The 19714-nt window shown below is 50.6% G+C and overlaps 1 protein-coding gene across 1 annotated transcript in view; it reads left to right on the forward strand.

Annotated features, from left to right (window-relative positions):
- The window catches only part of LOC144772307 (uncharacterized), a 221075-nt gene that overhangs the window by 20065 nt on the left and 181296 nt on the right, over positions 1-19714 (forward strand). The window lies entirely within an intron of this gene.

Below are 19714 nucleotides of genomic sequence, written 5' to 3' on the forward strand. Positions count from 1 at the left end.
ACTCTGCACTCACTACTCACTACTCTGCACTCACTACTCACTACTCTGCACTCACTACTCTGCACTCACTACTCTGCACTCACTACTCTGCATGCACTCACTACTCTGCACGCACTACTCACTACTCTGTACTCACTACTCTGCACTCACTACTCTGCACTCACTACTCTGCACTCACTACTCACTACTCTGCACTCACTCACTACTCACTACTCTGCACTCACTCACTACTCACTACTCTGCACTCAATCACTACTCACTACTCTGCACTCACTACTCACTACTCTGCACTCACTACTCTGCACTCACTACTCTCTAATCTGCACTCACTACTCTGCACTCACTACTCACTACTCTGCACTCACTACTCTGCACTCACTACTCTGCACTCACTACTCTGCACTCACTACTCACTACTCTGCACTCACTACTCTGCACTCACTACTCTGCATTCACTACTCTGCACGCACTCACTACTCACTACTCTGCACTCACTACTCTGCACGCACTCACTACTCACTACTCTGCACCCACTACTATGTACTTACTACTCTGCACTCACTACTCTGCACTCACTACTCTGCACTCACTACTCACTACTCACTACTCTGCACTCAATACTCTGCACTCACTACTCTGCACGCACTCACTACTCACTACTCTGAACTCACTACTCACTACTCTGCACTCACTACTCTGCACTCACTACTGACTACTCTGCACTCACTACTCTGCACTCACTATTCTGCACTCACTACTCTGCACTCACTCACTACTCTGCACTCACTCACTACTCTGCACTCACTATTCTGCACTCACTACTCTGCACTCACTCACTACTCTGCACTCACTACTCTGCACTCACTACTCACTACTCTGCACTCACTACTCACTACTCTGCACTCACTACTCTGCACTCACTACTCTGCACTCACTACTCTGCACTCACCACTCTGCACTCACTACTCTGCACTCACTACTCACTACTCTGCACTCACTACTCACCACTCTGCACTCACCACTCTGCACTCACTACTCTGCACTCACTACTCTGCACTCACTACTCTGCACTCACTCACTACTCTGCACTCACTACTCACTACTCTGCACTCACTACTCTGCACTCACTATTCTGCACTCACTACTCACTACTCTGCACTCACTACTCTGCACTCACTACTCTGCACTCACCACTCTGCACTCACCACTCTGCACTCACCACTCTGCACTCACTACTCTGCACTCACTACTCTGCACTCACTACTCTGCACTCACTCACTACTCACTACTCTGCACTCACTCACTACTCACTACTCTGCACTCACTACTCTGTACTCACTACTCACTACTCTGCACTCACTACTCTGCACTCACTACTCTGCACTCACTACTCTGCACTCACTCACTACTCTGCACTCACTCACTACTCTGCACTCACTACTCTGCACTCACTACTCTGCACTCACTCACTACTCTGCACTCACTCACTACTCTGCACTCACTCACTACTCTGCACTCACTACTCTGCACTCACTCACTACTCTGCACTCACTCACTACTCTGCACTCACTATTCTGCACTCACTACTCTGCACTCACTCACTACTCTGCACTCACTACTCTGCACTCACTACTCACTACTCTGCACTCACTACTCACTACTCTGCACTCACTACTCTGCACTCACTACTCTGCACTCACTACTCTGCACTCACTACTCTGCATTTACCACTCTGCACTCACTACTCTGCACTCACTACTCACTACTCTGCACTCACTACTCACCACTCTGCACTCACCACTCTGCACTCACTACTCTGCACTCACTACTCTGCACTCACTACTCTGCACTCACTCACTACTCTGCACTCACTACTCACTACTCTGCACTCACTACTCTGCACTCACTATTCTGCACTCACTACTCACTACTCTGCACTCACTACTCTGCACTCACTACTCTGCACTCACCACTCTGCACTCACCACTCTGCACTCACCACTCTGCACTCACTACTCTGCACTCACTACTCTGCACTCACTACTCTGCACTCACTCACTACTCACTACTCTGCACTCACTCACTACTCACTACTCTGCACTCACTACTCTGTACTCACTACTCACTACTCTGCACTCACTACTCTGCACTCACTACTCTGCACTCACTACTCTGCACTCACTCACTACTCTGCACTCACTCACTACTCTGCACTCACTCACTACTCTGCACTCACTACTCTGCACTCACTCACTACTCTGCACTCACTCACTACTCTGCACTCACTACTCTGCACTCACTACTCTGCACTCACTACTCTGCACTCACTACTCACTACTCTGCACTCACTACTCTACACTCACTACTCTGCACTCACTACTCTGCACTCACTACTCTGCACTCACTACTCTGCACTCACTACTCTGCCCTCACCACTCTGCACTCACTACTCTGCACTCACTACTCACTACTCTGCACTCACTACTCACCACTCTGCACTCACTACTCTGCACTCACTACTCAGCACTCACTATGCACTCACTCACTACTCTGCACTCACTCACTACTCTGCACTCACTACTTACTACTCTGCACTCACTACTCTGCACTCACTACTCTGCACTCACTACTCACTACTCTGCACTCACTACTCTGCACTCACTACTCTGCACTCACTACTCTGCACTCACCACTCTGCACTCACCACTCTGCACTCACTACTCTGCACTCACTACTCTGCACTCACCACTCTGCACTCACCACTCTGCACTCACTACTCTGCACTCACCACTCTGCACTCACTACTCTGCACTCACTACTCTGCACTCACTACTCTGTACTCACTCACTACTCTGCACTCACTCACTACTCACTACTCTGCACTCACTACTCTGCACTCACTACTCACTACTCTGCACTCACTACTCTGCACTCACTACTCTGCACTCACTACTCTGCACTCACTCACTACTCTGCACTCACTCACTACTCTGCACTCACTCACTACTCTGCACTCACTACTCTGCACTCACTCACTACTCTGCACTCACTCACTACTCTGCACTCACTCACTACTCTGCACTCACTACTCTGCACTCACTACTCTGCACTCACTACTCCGCACTCACTACTCACTACTCTGCACTCACTACTCTGCACTCACTACTCTGCACTCACTACTCTGCACTCACTGCACTCTGCACTCACTACTCTGCACTCACTGCACTCTGCACTCACTACTCTGCACTCACTACTCTGCACTCACTACTCACTACTCTGCACTCACTACTCTGCACTCACTACTCACTACTCTGCACTCACTACTCACTACTCTGCACTCACTACTCTGCACTCACTACTCTGCACTCACTACTGACTACTCTGCACTCACTACTGACTACTCTGCACTCACTACTCTGCACTCACTACTGACTACTCTGCACTCACTACTGACTACTCTGCACTCACTACTCTGCACTCACTACTCACTACTCTGCACTCACTACTCTGCACTCACTACTCTGCACTCACTACTCACTACTCTGCACTCACTACTCACTACTCTGCACTCACTACTCTGCACTCACTACTCTGCACTCACTACTCTGCACGCACTCACTACTCACTACTCTGCACGCACTACTCACTACTCTGTACTCACTACTCTGCACTCACTACTCTGCACTCACTACTCTGCACTCACTACTCTGCACTCACTACTCACTACTCTGCACTCACTCACTACTCACTACTCTGCACTCACTCACTACTCACTACTCTGCACTCAATCACTACTCACTACTCTGCACTCACTACTCACTACTCTGCACTCACTACTCTGCACTCACTACTCTCTAATCTGCACTCACTACTCTGCACTCACTACTCACTACTCTGCACTCACTACTCTGCACTCACTGCACTCTGCACTCACTACTCTGCACTCACTGCACTCTGCACTCACTACTCTGCACTCACTACTCTGCACTCACTACTCACTACTCTGCACTCACTACTCTGCACTCACTACTCACTACTCTGCACTCACTACTCACTACTCTGCACTCACTACTCACTACTCTGCACTCACTACTCTGCACTCACTACTCTGCACTCACTACTGACTACTCTGCACTCACTACTGATTACTCTGCACTCACTACTCTGCACTCACTACTGACTACTCTGCACTCACTACTCACTACTCTGCACTCACTACTGACTACTCTGCACTCACTACTCTGCACTCACTACTCACTACTCTGCACTCACTACTCTCCACTCACTACTCTGCACTCACTACTCACTACTCTGCACTCACTACTCACTACTCTGCACTCACTACTCTGCACTCACTACTCTGCACTCACTACTCTGCACGCACTCACTACTCACTACTCTGCACGCACTACTCACTACTCTGTACTCACTACTCTGCACTCACTACTCTGCACTCACTACTCTGCACTCACTACTCACTACTCTGCACTCACTCACTACTCACTACTCTGCACTCACTCACTACTCACTACTCTGCACTCAATCACTAATCACTACTCTGCACTCACTACTCACTACTCTGCACTCACTACTCTGCACTCACTACTCTCTAATCTGCACTCACTACTCTGCACTCACTACTCACTACTCTGCACTCACTACTCTGCACTCACTACTCTGCACTCACTACTCTGCACTCACTACTCTGCACTCACTACTCACTACTCTGCACTCACTACTCTGCACTCACTACTCTGCATTCACTACTCTGCACGCACTCACTACTCACTACTCTGCACTCACTACTCTGCACGCACTCACTACTCACTACTCTGCACGCACTACTATGTACTTACTACTCTGCACTCACTACTCTGCACTCACTACTCTGCACTCACTACTCACTACTCACTACTCACTACTCTGCACTCACTACTCTGCACTCACTACTCTGCACTCACTACTCTGCACGCACTCACTACTCACTACTCTGAACTCACTACTCACTACTCTGCACTCACTACTCTGCACTCACTACTGACTACTCTGCACTCACTACTCTGCACTCACTACTCTGCACTCACTACTCTGCACTCACTACTCTGCACTCACTCACTACTCTGCACTCACTCACTACTCTGCACTCACTACTCTGCACTCACTACTCTGCACTCACTCACTACTCTGCACTCACTACTCTGCACTCACTGCTCACTACTCTGCACTCACTACTCACTACTCTGCACTCACTACTCTGCACTCACTACTCTGCACTCACTACTCTGCACTCACTACTCTGCACTCACCACTCTGCACTCACTACTCTGCACTCACTACTCACTACTCTGCACTCACTACTCACCACTCTGCACTCACCACTCTGCACTCACTACTCTGCACTCACTACTCTGCACTCACTACTCTGCACTCACTCACTACTCTGCACTCACTACTCACTACTCTGCACTCACTACTCTGCACTCACTATTCTGCACTCACTACTCACTACTCTGCACTCACTACTCTGCACTCACTACTCTGCACTCACCACTCTGCACTCACCACTCTGCACTCACCACTCTGCACTCACTACTCTGCACTCACTACTCTGCACTCACTACTCTGCACTCACTCACTACTCACTACTCTGCACTCACTCACTACTCACTACTCTGCACTCACTACTCTGCACTCACTACTCACTACTCTGCACTCACTACTCTGCACTCACTACTCTGCACTCACTACTCTGCACTCACTACTCTGCACTCACTCACTACTCTGCACTCACTCACTACTCTGCACTCACTACTCTGCACTCACTACTCTGCACTCACTCACTACTCTGCACTCACTCACTACTCTGCACTCACTCACTACTCTGCACTCACTACTCTGCACTCACTACTCTGCACTCACTACTCTGCACTCACTACTCACTACTCTGCACTCACTACTCTACACTCACTACTCTGCACTCACTACTCTGCACTCACTACTCTGCACTCACTACTCTGCACTCACTACTCTGCCCTCACCACTCTGCACTCACTACTCTGCACTCACTACTCACTACTCTGCACTCACTACTCACCACTCTGCACTCACTACTCTGCACTCACTACTCAGCACTCACTATGCACTCACTCACTACTCTGCACTCACTACTCTGCACTCACTACTTACTACTCTGCACTCACTACTCTGCACTCACTACTCTGCACTCACTACTCACTACTCTGCACTCACTACTCTGCACTCACTACTCTGCACTCACCACTCTGCACTCACCACTCTGCACTCACTACTCTGCACTCACTACTCTGCACTCACCACTCTGCACTCACCACTCTGCACTCACTACTCTGCACTCACCACTCTGCACTCACTACTCTGCACTCACTACTCTGCACTCACTACTCTGCACTCACTACTATGTACTCACTCACTACTCTGCACTCACTCACTACTCACTACTCTGCACTCACTACTCTGCACTCACTACTCACTACTCTGCACTAACCACTCTGCACTCACCACTCTGCACTCACCACTCTGCACTCACTACTCTGCACTCACTACTCACTATTCTGCACTCATTACTCACTACTCTGCACTCACTACTCTGCACTCACTACTCTGCACTCACTACTCTGCACTCACCACTCTGCACTCACTACTCTGCACTCACTACTCACTACTCTGCACTCACTACTCACTACTCTGCACTCACTACTCTGCACTCACTACTCTGCACGCACTCACTACTCACTACTCTGCACGCACTACTCACTACTCTGTACTCACTACTCTGCACTCACTACTCTGCACTCACTACTCTGCACTCACTACTCACTACTCTGCACTCACTCACTACTCACTACTCTGCACTCACTCACTACTCACTACTCTGCACTCAATCACTACTCACTACTCTGCACTCACCACTCACTACTCTGCACTCACTACTCTGCACTCACTACTCTCTAATCTGCACTCACTACTCTGCACTCACTACTCACTACTCTGCACTCACTACTCTGCACTCACTACTCTGCACTCACTACTCTGCACGCACTCACTACTCACTACTCTACACGTACTACTCACCACTCTGCACTCACTACTCTGCACTCACTACTCTGCACTTACTACTCTGCACTCACTACTCTGCACTCACTACTCACTACTCTGCACTCACTACTCACTACTCTGCACTCACTACTCTGCACTCACTACTCACTACTCTACACTCATTACTCACTACTCTGCACTCACTACTCTGCACTCACTACTCTGCACTCACTACTCTGCACTCACTACTCACTACTCTGCACTCACTACTCACTACTCTGCACTCACTACTCACTACTCTGCACTCACTACTCTGCACTCACTACGCTGCACTCACTACTCACTACTCTGCACTCACTACTCTGCACTCACCACTCTGCACTCACCACTCTGCACTCACCACTCTGCACTCACCACTCTGCACTCACTACTCTGCACTCACTACTCACTATTCTGCACTCACTACTCACTACTCTGCACTCACTACTCTGCACTCACTACTCTGCACTCACTACTCTGCACTCACCACTCTGCACTCACTACTCTGCACTCACTACTCACTACTCTGCACTCACTACTCTGCACTCACTACTCTGCACTCACCACTCTGCACTCACCACTCTGCACTCACCACTCTGCACTCACCACTCACTACTCTGCACTCACTACTCACTACTCTGCTCTCACTACTCACTACTCTGCACTCACTACTCTGCACCCACCACTCTGCACTCACCACTCTGCACTCACCACTTTGCACTCACTACTCTGCACTCACTACTCACTACTCTGCTCTCACTACTCACTACTCTGCACTCACTACTCACTACTCTGCACTCACTACTCTGCACTCACTACTCTGCATTCACTACTCTGCACGCACTCACTACTCACTACTCTGCACTCACTACTCTGCACGCACTCACTACTCACTACTCTGCACGCACTACTATGGACTTAATACTCTGCACTCACTACTCTGCACTCACTACTCTGCACTCACTACTCTGCACTCACTACTCACTACTCACTACTCACTACTCTGCACTCACTACTCTGCACTCACTACTCTGCATGCACTTACTACTCACTACTCTGAACTCACTACTCACTACTCTGCACTCACTACTCTGCACTCACTACTGACTACTCTGCACTCACTACTCTGCACTCACTACTCTGCACTCACTCACTACTCTGCACTCACTCACTACTCTGCACTCACTACTCTGCACTCACTACTCTGCACTCACTCACTACTCTGCACTCACTACTCTGCACTCACTACTCACTACTCTGCACTCACTACTCACTACTCTGCACTCACTACTCTGCACTCACTACTCTGCACTCACTACTCTGCACTCACTACTCTGCACTCACCACTCTGCACTCACTACTCTGCACTCACTACTCACTACTCTGCACTCACTACTCACCACTCTGCACTCACCACTCTGCACTCACTACTCTGCACTCACTACTCTGCACTCACTACTCTGCACTCACTCACTACTCTGCACTCACTACTCACTACTCTGCACTCACTACTCTGCACTCACTATTCTGCACTCACTACTCACTACTCTGCACTCACTACTCTGCACTCACTACTCTGCACTCACCACTCTGCACTCACCACTCTGCACTCACTGCTCTGCACTCACTACTCTGCACTCACTACTCTGCACTCACTCACTACTCACTACTCTGCACTCACTCACTACTCACTACTCTGCACTCACTACTCTGCACTCACTACTCACTACTCTGCACTCACTACTCTGCACTCACTACTCTGCACTCACTACTCTGCACTCACTACTCTGCACTCACTCACTACTCTGCACTCACTCACTACTCTGCACTCACTACTCTGCACTCACTACTCTGCACTCACTCACTACTCTGCACTCACTCACTACTCTGCACTCACTCACTACTCTGCACTCACTACTCTGCACTCACTACTCTGCACTCACTACTCTGCACTCACTACTCACTACTCTAAACTCACTACTCTAAACTCACTACTCTGCACTCACTACTCTGCACTCACTACTCTGCACTCACTACTCTGCACTCACTACTCTGCCCTCACCACTCTGCACTCACTACTCTGCACTCACTACTCACTACTCTGCACTCACTACTCACCACTCTGCACTCACTACTCTGCACTCACTACTCAGCACTCACTATGCACTCACTCACTACTCTGCACTCACTCACTACTCTGCACTCACTACTTACTACTCTGCACTCACTACTCTGCACTCACTACTCTGCACTCACTACTCACTACTCTGCACTCACTACTCTGCACTCACTACTCTGCACTCACCACTCTGCACTCACCACTCTGCACTCACTACTCTGCACTCACTACTCTGCACTCACCACTCTGCACTCACCACTCTGCACTCACTACTCTGCACTCACCACTCTGCACTCACTACTCTGCACTCACTACTCTGCACTCACTACTCTGCACTCACTACTCTGTACTCACTCACTACTCTGCACTCACTCACTACTCACTACTCTGCACTCACTACTCTGCACTCACTACTCACTACTCTGCACTCACTACTCTGCACTCACTACTCTGCACTCACTCACTACTCTGCACTCACTCACTACTCTGCACTCACTCACTACTCTGCACTCACTCACTACTCTGCACTCACTCACTACTCTGCACTCACTACTCTGCACTCACTCACTACTCTGCACTCACTCACTACTCTGCACTCACTCACTACTCTGCACTCACTACTCTGCACTCACTACTCTGCACTCACTACTCTGCACTCACTACTCCGCACTCACTACTCACTACTCTGCACTCACTACTCTGCACTCACTACTCTGCACTCACTACTCTGCACTCACTGCACTCTGCACTCACTACTCTGCACTCACTGCACTCTGCACTCACTACTCTGCACTCACTACTCTGCACTCACTACTCACTACTCTGCACTCACTACTCTGCACTCACTACTCACTACTCTGCACTCACTACTCTGCACTCACTACTCTGCACTCACTACTGACTACTCTGCACTCACTACTGACTACTCTGCACTCACTACTCTGCACTCACTACTGACTACTCTGCACTCACTACTCACTACTCTGCACTCACTACTGACTACTCTGCACTCACTACTCTGCACTCACTACTCACTACTCTCCACTCACTACTCTGCACTCACTACTCTGCACTCACTACTCTGCACTCACTACTCACTACTCTGCACTCACTACTCACTACTCTGCACTCACTACTCTGCACTCACTACTCTGCACTCACTACTCTGCACGCACTCACTACTCACTACTCTGCACGCACTACTCACTACTCTGTACTCACTACTCTGCACTCACTACTCTGCACTCACTACTCTGCACTCACTACTCACTACTCTGCACTCACTCACTACTCACTACTCTGCACTCACTCACTACTCACTACTCTGCACTCAATCACTACTCACTACTCTGCACTCACTACTCTCTAATCTGCACTCACTACTCTGCACTCACTACTCACTACTCTGCACTCACTACTCTGCACTCACTACTCTGCACTCACTACTCTGCACGCACTCACTACTCACTACTCTACACGCACTACTCACCACTCTGCACTCACTACTCTGCACTCACTACTCTGCACTTACTACTCTGCACTCACTACTCTGCACTCACTACTCACTACTCTGCACTCACTACTCTGCACTCACTACTCTGCACTCACTACTCTGCACTCACTCACTACTCACTACTCTGCACTCACTCACTACTCACTACTCTGCACTCACTACTCACTACTCTGCACTCACTACTCTGCACTCACTACTCACTACTCTACACTCATTACTCACTACTCTGCACTCACTACTCTGCACTCACTACTCTGCACTCACTACTCACTACTCTGCACTCACTACTCACTACTCTGCACTCACTACTCACTACTCTGCACTCACTACTCTGCACTCACTACGCTGCACTCACTACTCACTACTCTGCACTCACTACTCTGCACTCACCACTCTGCACTCACCACTCTGCACTCACCACTCTGCACTCACTACTCTGCACTCACTACTCACTATTCTGCACTCACTACTCACTACTCTGCACTCACTACTCTGCACTCACTACTCTGCACTCACTACTCTGCACTCACCACTCTGCACTCACTACTCTGCACTCACTACTCACTACTCTGCACTCACTACTCTGCACTCACCACTCTGCACTCACCACTCTGCACTCACCACTCTGCACTCACCACTCTGCACTCACCACTCACTACTCTGCACTCACTACTCACTACTCTGCTCTCACTACTCACTACTCTGCACTCACTACTCTGCACCCACCACTCTGCACTCACCACTCTGCACTCACCACTTTGCACTCACTACTCTGCACTCACTACTCACTACGCTGCACTCACTACTCACTACTCTGCACTCACCACTCTGCACTCACCACTCTGCACTCACCACTCTGCACTCACCACTCTGCACTCACCACTTACTACTCTGCACTCACTACTCACTACTCTGCACTCACTACTCTGCACTCACTACTCACTACTCTGCACTCATTACTCACTACTCTGCACTCACTACTCTGCACTCACTACTCTGCACTCACTACTCTGCACTCACTACTCACTACTCACTACTCTGCACTCACTACTCACTACTCTGCACTCACTACTCTGCACTCACTATTCTGCACTCACTACGCTGCACTCACTACTCACTACTCTGCACTCACTACTCTGCACTCACTACTCTGCACTCACTACTCTGCACTCACCACTCTGCACTCACTACTCTGCACTCACTACTCACTACTCTGCACTCACTACTCACTACTCTGCACTCACTACTCTGCACTCACTACTCTGCACTCACCACTCTGCACTCACCACTCTGCACTCACCACTCTGCACTCACCACTCACTACTCTGCACTCACTACTCTGCACTCACTACTCACTACTCTGCTCTCACTACTCACTACTCTGCACTCACTACTCTGCACCCACCACTCTGCACTCACCACTCTGCACTCACTTCTCTGCACTCACTACTCACCACTCTGCACTCACCACTCTGCACTCACTACTCTGCACTCACTACTCACTACGCTGCACTCACTACTCACTACTCTGCACTCACCACTCTGTACTCACCACTCTGCACTCACCACTCTGCACTCACCACTCTGCACTCACTACTCTGCACTCACCACTCTGCACTCACCACTCTGCACTCACCACTCTGCACTCACCACTCTGCACTCACCACTCACTACTCTGCACTCACTACTCTGCACTCACTACTCACTACTCTGCACTCACTACTCTGCACTCACCACTCTGCACTCACCACTCTGCACTCGCCACTCTGCACTCACCACTCTGCACTCACTACTCTGCACTCACTACTCTGCACTCACTACTCTGCACTCACTACTCTGCACTCACTACTCTGCACTCTGCACTCACTACTCTGCACTCACTACTCTGTACTCAACACTCTGCACTCACCACTCACTACTCACCACTCACTACTCACCACTCACTACTCACCACTCACTACTCACCACTCACTACTCACCACTCACTACTCACCACTCTGCACTCACTACTCACTACTCTAAAAGCAGGCAAGGCTACTGATTAATTTTACACTGGTCACGGTTAACACTCTTTTCTAGAAGAGAATAGACACGTTTATCTTGGTGGGTTGAATTAAAAAAAGCACATGGCGCACCCTGGTGTCCAATAAAGAATAGGTGATCAGTAACGTGCACGCTCAGAGAGCAGACTGTACTGAATGTTCTGTGTACATTAGCAGAATCCTTCAAAGCACATCTGACATCATTCTTTGCTCCCGCCATTCTGGTACTTTACACTGCAAACACTCCCGCAAGTCCATGCAATTAGAGGACATAACATTCTGAACAAGCACCTACCTCTCAGTGCCTTCACTGCGTTGCGAAACTTCTCGATGCCGGCCAGGAAAAGAGCAGAGATCGGCGCGCGACGGGGACGGTGGCGCCGTGAGCGTGCGCGGGACTGAATCCGCGCGTGGCCAGCACTTGTCGCACCTCTCCCATTGAGAATGCTGGGCGCGTGCCCAGCTCTTGTCTCCTTTTGTCGGCTTTGGAGACTGAAACGATTACAATACTTCTCTGCCGAGAACGCGCTTTGCGCGTCTCTAGGCCGAGACCTAAAAAGGACATTGCTACACAGTAACAGTATGCACTTCCAGAGTTCACACATCATAAAAGGGAGACTTAATCTTGGAATCAAGGTTTTTAAGAAAAATTTCATTTGTGCACGGTCTAGACACAAACATTCCATCTTACATTCCAGTTGATTTAACACCAATTTTAAATTTTCCATAAAAGTATGTTCTTTTTGTGTACTTCTAAGGGTTCCTGCCTCAATATATCTTTGAGAGAACCATCTTTTCAATTAAATGAGTTATAGGCCCATTAAACTATTTTTGCCATTGTCGCGGCAAATTAACTAGTAAGATCAAGTTCTAGTCTTAAAACCTATACGGGGGCGTGGCTTGGAGCGTCAAGATGGCGGATGCACTCTGAGAGTGCTCTGGACCCCTCCATCATCCGCTCTGATTATCCGCCACCATCGGCAGCTATCCTTACCCTCCAGCAGTGGCATCCACTTAGCTGTAGCCAGGGGTGTACATTGGCATGGAGCAGAACCATGAGGCGCGAAGTGCAGCAGTCAGATCCGCCCCGGGCCTTCCGACTGCATCCAAGACAAATTGGCAGCCCACACTCGGCACAGTTCAGTTCAGTTCCATTTATAAAGCACATGGTTACACCACCTGTGTGTCCACAGAACAGCATAAGGACCAGCGATCATCCTCCCACCTTGTAATGGTGTAAAGGTGGCCCGCTACATTCCTGGGGCCCTCACATCAAGTAAGACTAGCAATCAGAGGCCCCGGGAAAACCATAGATATAAAGACGCGGCGGCTGGCCCGGAAACCACACTCTGGCCTGTAGACTTACCCGGTGTCATGGTCTGGTCTGGTGTGGCGCGGGAGCCACCCGCTTGGAGGCATCTCCCTCGCAGACCGGTGAGAGACGAAGACTTGTGCGTTCCCCGGAGGGTTGGGGACCCTCCGGCAAGGAGCCTCCTGGGCCTGGAGTGGACGCAGCTGAAGGTCCGCTTGGGCTGGCGTGCATCTGGGCCCCGGGTGTCGACTCAGGCACTGGAGCTGTCCCAGAGAGAGAGAGAGACCAAAGGCGTGTCCATCCCGACCCTGACGATGGCTGGGATCCGTGCTGACGGGGATCGGCAGCGGTGGTCGCGCAGCGGGGGCCTCCAGTGGAGTTCTCACCCCTCCTGATCATTAAGTCTCTGCGGGACTCCTCTGTATCCACCACCTGCTCCGAAGGGGCCCGGATCCTGGGGGGAGCCCCTTCTCTGGTCTGCGGGAGCCTCTGGTGCGGGGGTGCCCGCTGTGGACCTGGTGGACTGGCGAGTCTTGGGAGGGGGAGCCGGAGCCCTGACACCGCCGAGGGAGAGGAACCGGCTTTGTCATCCTGCGGACCAGTTGCTCCGAGCAGCGCCTGACCGACCTCGGGTGGGGAGTATGGCGGCGGCGGGCCCTGGTCCTCCTTCCCTTCTCTGGTGAGCCTGGGCCTCCCGGCTGCGCCTCGGACAAAAGGGTGGGCCACACACATCACACAGGAGCATAGGGGCCTGATCTCACCCTCCCGCCTCATAACAACGTGGAGGCCTGTGAAACCTGCATCGGATTGCGGTAGCAATCAGAGGCCCGAGGGTGCCACCAACACAACAACACGATGATTGGCCCTGGACCCGTTCTCTGCCCCACCTGGCACAGCCTCTCTCACATCTCAGGCGAGCACAACCGAAAGCCTGTGTGGACTGGCCTGCATCTGGGCCCCGGATGCCTGTTCAAGCACTGGGGCTGACCCTGAAGCAGAGTGCGTGCTTATCCCGCACCCAATGAAGGCCTAAACCCTCTCCCTCCCTCCTGACTATTGACTGGGACTCCCCTGCTGTTGCCCCCTGCTCCGAGGGGGTTCAGAGCCTGGGGTGGGCCCGCTTCCTGAATCGCGGGAGCCCTGGATGCAGAGGCGCTCACCCTAGGCCTGAAGGACTGGTGAGACCTAGGAGGGGAGAGCAGAGCTTTGACTACACTGAAGAAAGTGAGCCAAATTCACCATCCTACTGAACAGCAACGAGGGACGACACCTGAGCGCCTACAGGTTGGGAGATCGGTTGTGAATTCGCGCAGTGGTGAGTTTCTGTTCCCCCTCCCTTCCCCGCTGGGCCCCGAGGATTCTGCTATCTGGCCTCCTCACTGAGCTACGGGGTGCACTCGCTATCCCACCGAGTTACTCCATCGGAAAACCCCAACTGGACTCTGGATGCCTGAGGGAGACTGAGTGCATCCCTTCTGCGCCACACAGGTGGTGGACCTTAATCCTGCCACCCTACATCCTATGGGCAACAACCACCAAGGAAAGCGGACTACAGGGTGATCACCTGACTTAGCCCCACTCCCCTACCAACCCGATCTGCCCTGCACATGACGTATCAGGGAGTTGAACGATTTTCGAGCTGAAGTGGCTGTGTCCCAGGGACTTGCCAACCCATGTCACTATTGTGGCTCTAACGCATCGACGGTGGAGCCATGCTGTGCCTGAAGTCGAAACCTATCTCGACACAACTAAGCGACCTGGCAGGAGAGATACCGAGACTCCCCCGTGCCGACCCAAGGAATCAACAAAGACACACATGAACCTGTGGGATGTCTGGATAAAGCCGACCACAGGAATCACGGTAAATCCTCAATTTTAGAGAAAGAGACTTGATCCTACGGCAGGCCCGCATTCAGAAAATCCTATCCTACCAAAACCACACTATTATGATATTCCCGGACTACTCAAGGGAAGTTCAGACCCAAAGACGTTCATACACGGAAGTCCTCACACCTTACACCAGCATGGCCTTACACTCAAACTACATACCAACAGGCGAAGCCTCCATCCAACACTACCCATCACCCAAACACTCCCACCACATGGAAGGTTCCCGGGATTCTGTGGGCTTCTCACACCGACCATGACACAGACAGTACATAGAGGAGACTCTCTCTGGGTAATGTCATTGAATGTCAACGGCCTGCTGGACAGAATCAAACGAACCGCTGTTCTGCGGTATGCCCAAAGATACACCCCGACATACTCCTGCTCCAAAAAACCCATCTTATGGGTAATCTCTGTCCCTTCCTCGCAAGATACAGGTTCGACAGATCCTGGCACTCAGGCTTCACACGGGGATCCCGCGGAGTGGAGATCCTCCTGAAGCGCAACTTGCCCTTCGTACCTACTCAAATCACCAGGGATCCCCACGGTCGCTTTGTTGCTCTCTCCGGAACAATGGGCGACAACGCCCTCTCCAATTATACTCCTGGTGCCATGCATACACAGACTATAGGCGGCATTGGGGAGATGATTAGCTCCTTACCGCTGGGAACAACGGTGGTGGGAGGAGACTTCAATGCTCTCATGCAACCCTCTCGACTCTCCTTTTTGCCCTGGCAATGGAGCCCCTGGCCACCCTCATTCGTGCTGATGACTGGGTCCAGGACTGGAAGTGGAAAGGCTCTCATGAGGGCAAAATTGACTTTTACGCAGACGATGTCCTACTCTTCCTTGCAGAGCAGACCCAATCCGGCCCAAGATGCCTACAAATACTCCGTACCTTCGAGCGAGTCTCCGGCTTATGCTGAAACTCCGCAAAATCACCCTGGTGCCTCTGCATCTATCTAGGAGTGCTTTGATTGGCAGTCTACCATCCTCATCAGACGACAATCGTTTAAATACTTGGGAATCTGGGTCGCTCTGCTCCCTGAGCTGGCCTGGGCATATAATATCACCCCACTAGTCACAAAAGCCAAAAAGACCTCCAGAAGGGGCAAGCCCTGCCGCTCAACCCATTAGGTAGAGTAGCACTTTTTAAAATGATGATTCTTCCTTGATTTCTCTACATCATTCAAAATACTCCATCGTATATTCCCCGGCGTTGGTTCATGGTGTTGGACAGTTTAATTGCGAGGTTCCTCTGGAGCGGTTCCCAGCCATGCATAGCCCTCTCCCGCTGACAAATTTCGCCCTTCGACGGAGGCATGGGTATGACAAACTTGTATCTATACTACTTAGCAATATGCCTCCTAGTACTGCACGATTGGTTCAATGGGGGCTGGTCTGACCTCGCCTATAGGACCGGGTTGCGGGATCTGGGACTCTCTCAGGTCCAGACTATGATGTACGGGGACCCCTCCATACGGGGACCCATACCCAAGACCTTACCCACAGTAACCCACGCAGATCTGCTAGCCTGGCGTGCATCCCTGCATCATACCCAATGGGGGAATAGGCTGACCCAGCAAACACCCCTCTGGCAAGGCACATGGCTACATGAAGTGGGGGGCCTAGAGGGTTTCCGGGGCTGGGATCTTATTGGTATCTCGCAACTCGTGACATTTGGATCAGCGTCCATATATGTTCCTTCTCGGGCTTTCAAACCAGACACTCACTCCACCCGTCACAGTTTTATAACTACTTACAACTCCGCCACACACTCAGCGTACATATAGTAACAGCCATGTTGCTACCAGAGCACAGCTCCTTAGAAGCTCAAATCACAATGGGCGACTTGGGGAGAGGGGTGGTATGACACATTTATAGCTTCTTAACTAACAATGGTCCCACCTCCCTTGACCCACTAAGAACTAGATGGGAGGCCTGGCTGTGTGCTTTGGAAGACGATGACTGGAGAGATGCCTTGATGGCCCCCAAGACCATCACTGTCTCAGCAGGACTCCGCTTGGTCAAACTATACTATCTACATACCTGGAGAAGTGTGGCTCAATGGTATGGACCTCCTTACAACTCAGTGTCTTTTAAAGAACCTAAAATCAGGCTCCCCGAATGACCCCGCACCCCCCACAATACTAAATCTGGTATCTGATACGGTGGCCCTAGTCATTCAGGAGGTGATCAACGCCTCTCTGACTTCGGGCCAGGTACCATCAACCTGGAAGCAGGCTAAAGTTAAGGCCCTGTTAAAAAAAACCAATCTTAACCCTGAGGACTGGGCCAACTATCGCCCCATCTCTCTTTTGCCCACTGTCAGTAAACTTACTGAGAAGTATGTCAATTCTTTATTGGCTACCTTCTTGGAGGATAATAATCTTTTCCATACTACGCAGACAGGGTTTAGGAGAAATCAAGGCACTGAAACTGCGTTGATCACAGTGATTGAGGAAGCAAGGAAGATCGTTGACAGTGGGAATCATGCGGCCATATTATTATTAGATCTCAGCGCGGCCTTTGACACCGTGAACCACTCCATTCTGCTTCGCAGGCTGGAGGAAGTTGGTGTCTCAGGCCACGCTCTACAGTGGCTGCACTCCTTTCTGTCTAACAGGACCTTTGTAGTCTTTGATAATGATGCATCCTCTCCCCAAATGTGTCTTAACTGCGGTGTACCCCAGGGCTCATCCCTCAGCCCCACCTTATTTAATATCTATATGAGGCCTTTGGCTGAGGTGGTGCTTCCCTGGGGAGTACAACTTGTTACATACGCAGATGACACGCAACTGATCATCTCACTATCTACCCAGGAGGCTCCTTTTGAAAGACTTTCCAGCTGCCTCAATAAAGTTCGGGAATGGATGGATGAATCCTTCCTGAAACTGAACGGGTCTAAAACTGAGGTGATGATGTTGGGTTATAAGGCTCCAACTACAGTGGAGGGCTGGTGGCCAGACAAGCTGGGTCAACCACCCAAGCCGAAGACCCAAATTAAGAGCCTTGGGGTATGGATGGACCCTGCTCTTAATTTCTCAGTCCACGCCCGTAAGGTAGCTGCCACATGCTACGCACTTATTAGGCTTCTGAGAAAGATTATCAGTCTTTTTCCCTTTGAAGCCAGAAGGATATTAGTACAGGCGCTGATTTTATCACGCCTGGATTACTCCAATGCGGTATATCTAGGCTCCCCCCAAGGTACAATCAAGATACTGCAGACTGTTCAAAATTGTGCAGCACGCACGCTGCTGAACATACCGCGAAGGACATCGGCCAAACCTGCACTCCGTCAACTGCACTGGCTGCAGCAGAGGATCGAATTTAAAACCCTGGTTACGGTCCATAAAGTAATCCACAAAAAAGGTCCCTCACTCATACAGTCACTATTCTGTCCCTACCTCCCTAAGCGGGAACTAAGATCCTCTAATAAGAATCTCCTCGCAATTCCAAAAACGAGGAAAGTGCGCATGGGTGGCAGACGCTTCTCCCTACAGGCTTCTAGACTCTGGAACAATCTTCCACTCTATCTTAGAATGGAAAGTAACCATCTTAGTTTCAGGAAGTCACTGAAAACCCTCCTGTTTGTCTGATCTTGGTGAGTGAACGTTGTCTAAAGCGCTGGGATGCCTTCGGGTAGCCATGCGCGATACAAATACGTAATCATTCATTCATTCATTCATTCATTCATTCATCCATCAAACGCTTTACAGCAGTGCGAAA

This window comes from Lissotriton helveticus, chromosome 8 (genome assembly GCF_964261635.1).
Source record: "Lissotriton helveticus chromosome 8, aLisHel1.1, whole genome shotgun sequence".
Classification (NCBI taxonomy): Eukaryota; Metazoa; Chordata; class Amphibia; order Caudata; family Salamandridae; genus Lissotriton; species Lissotriton helveticus.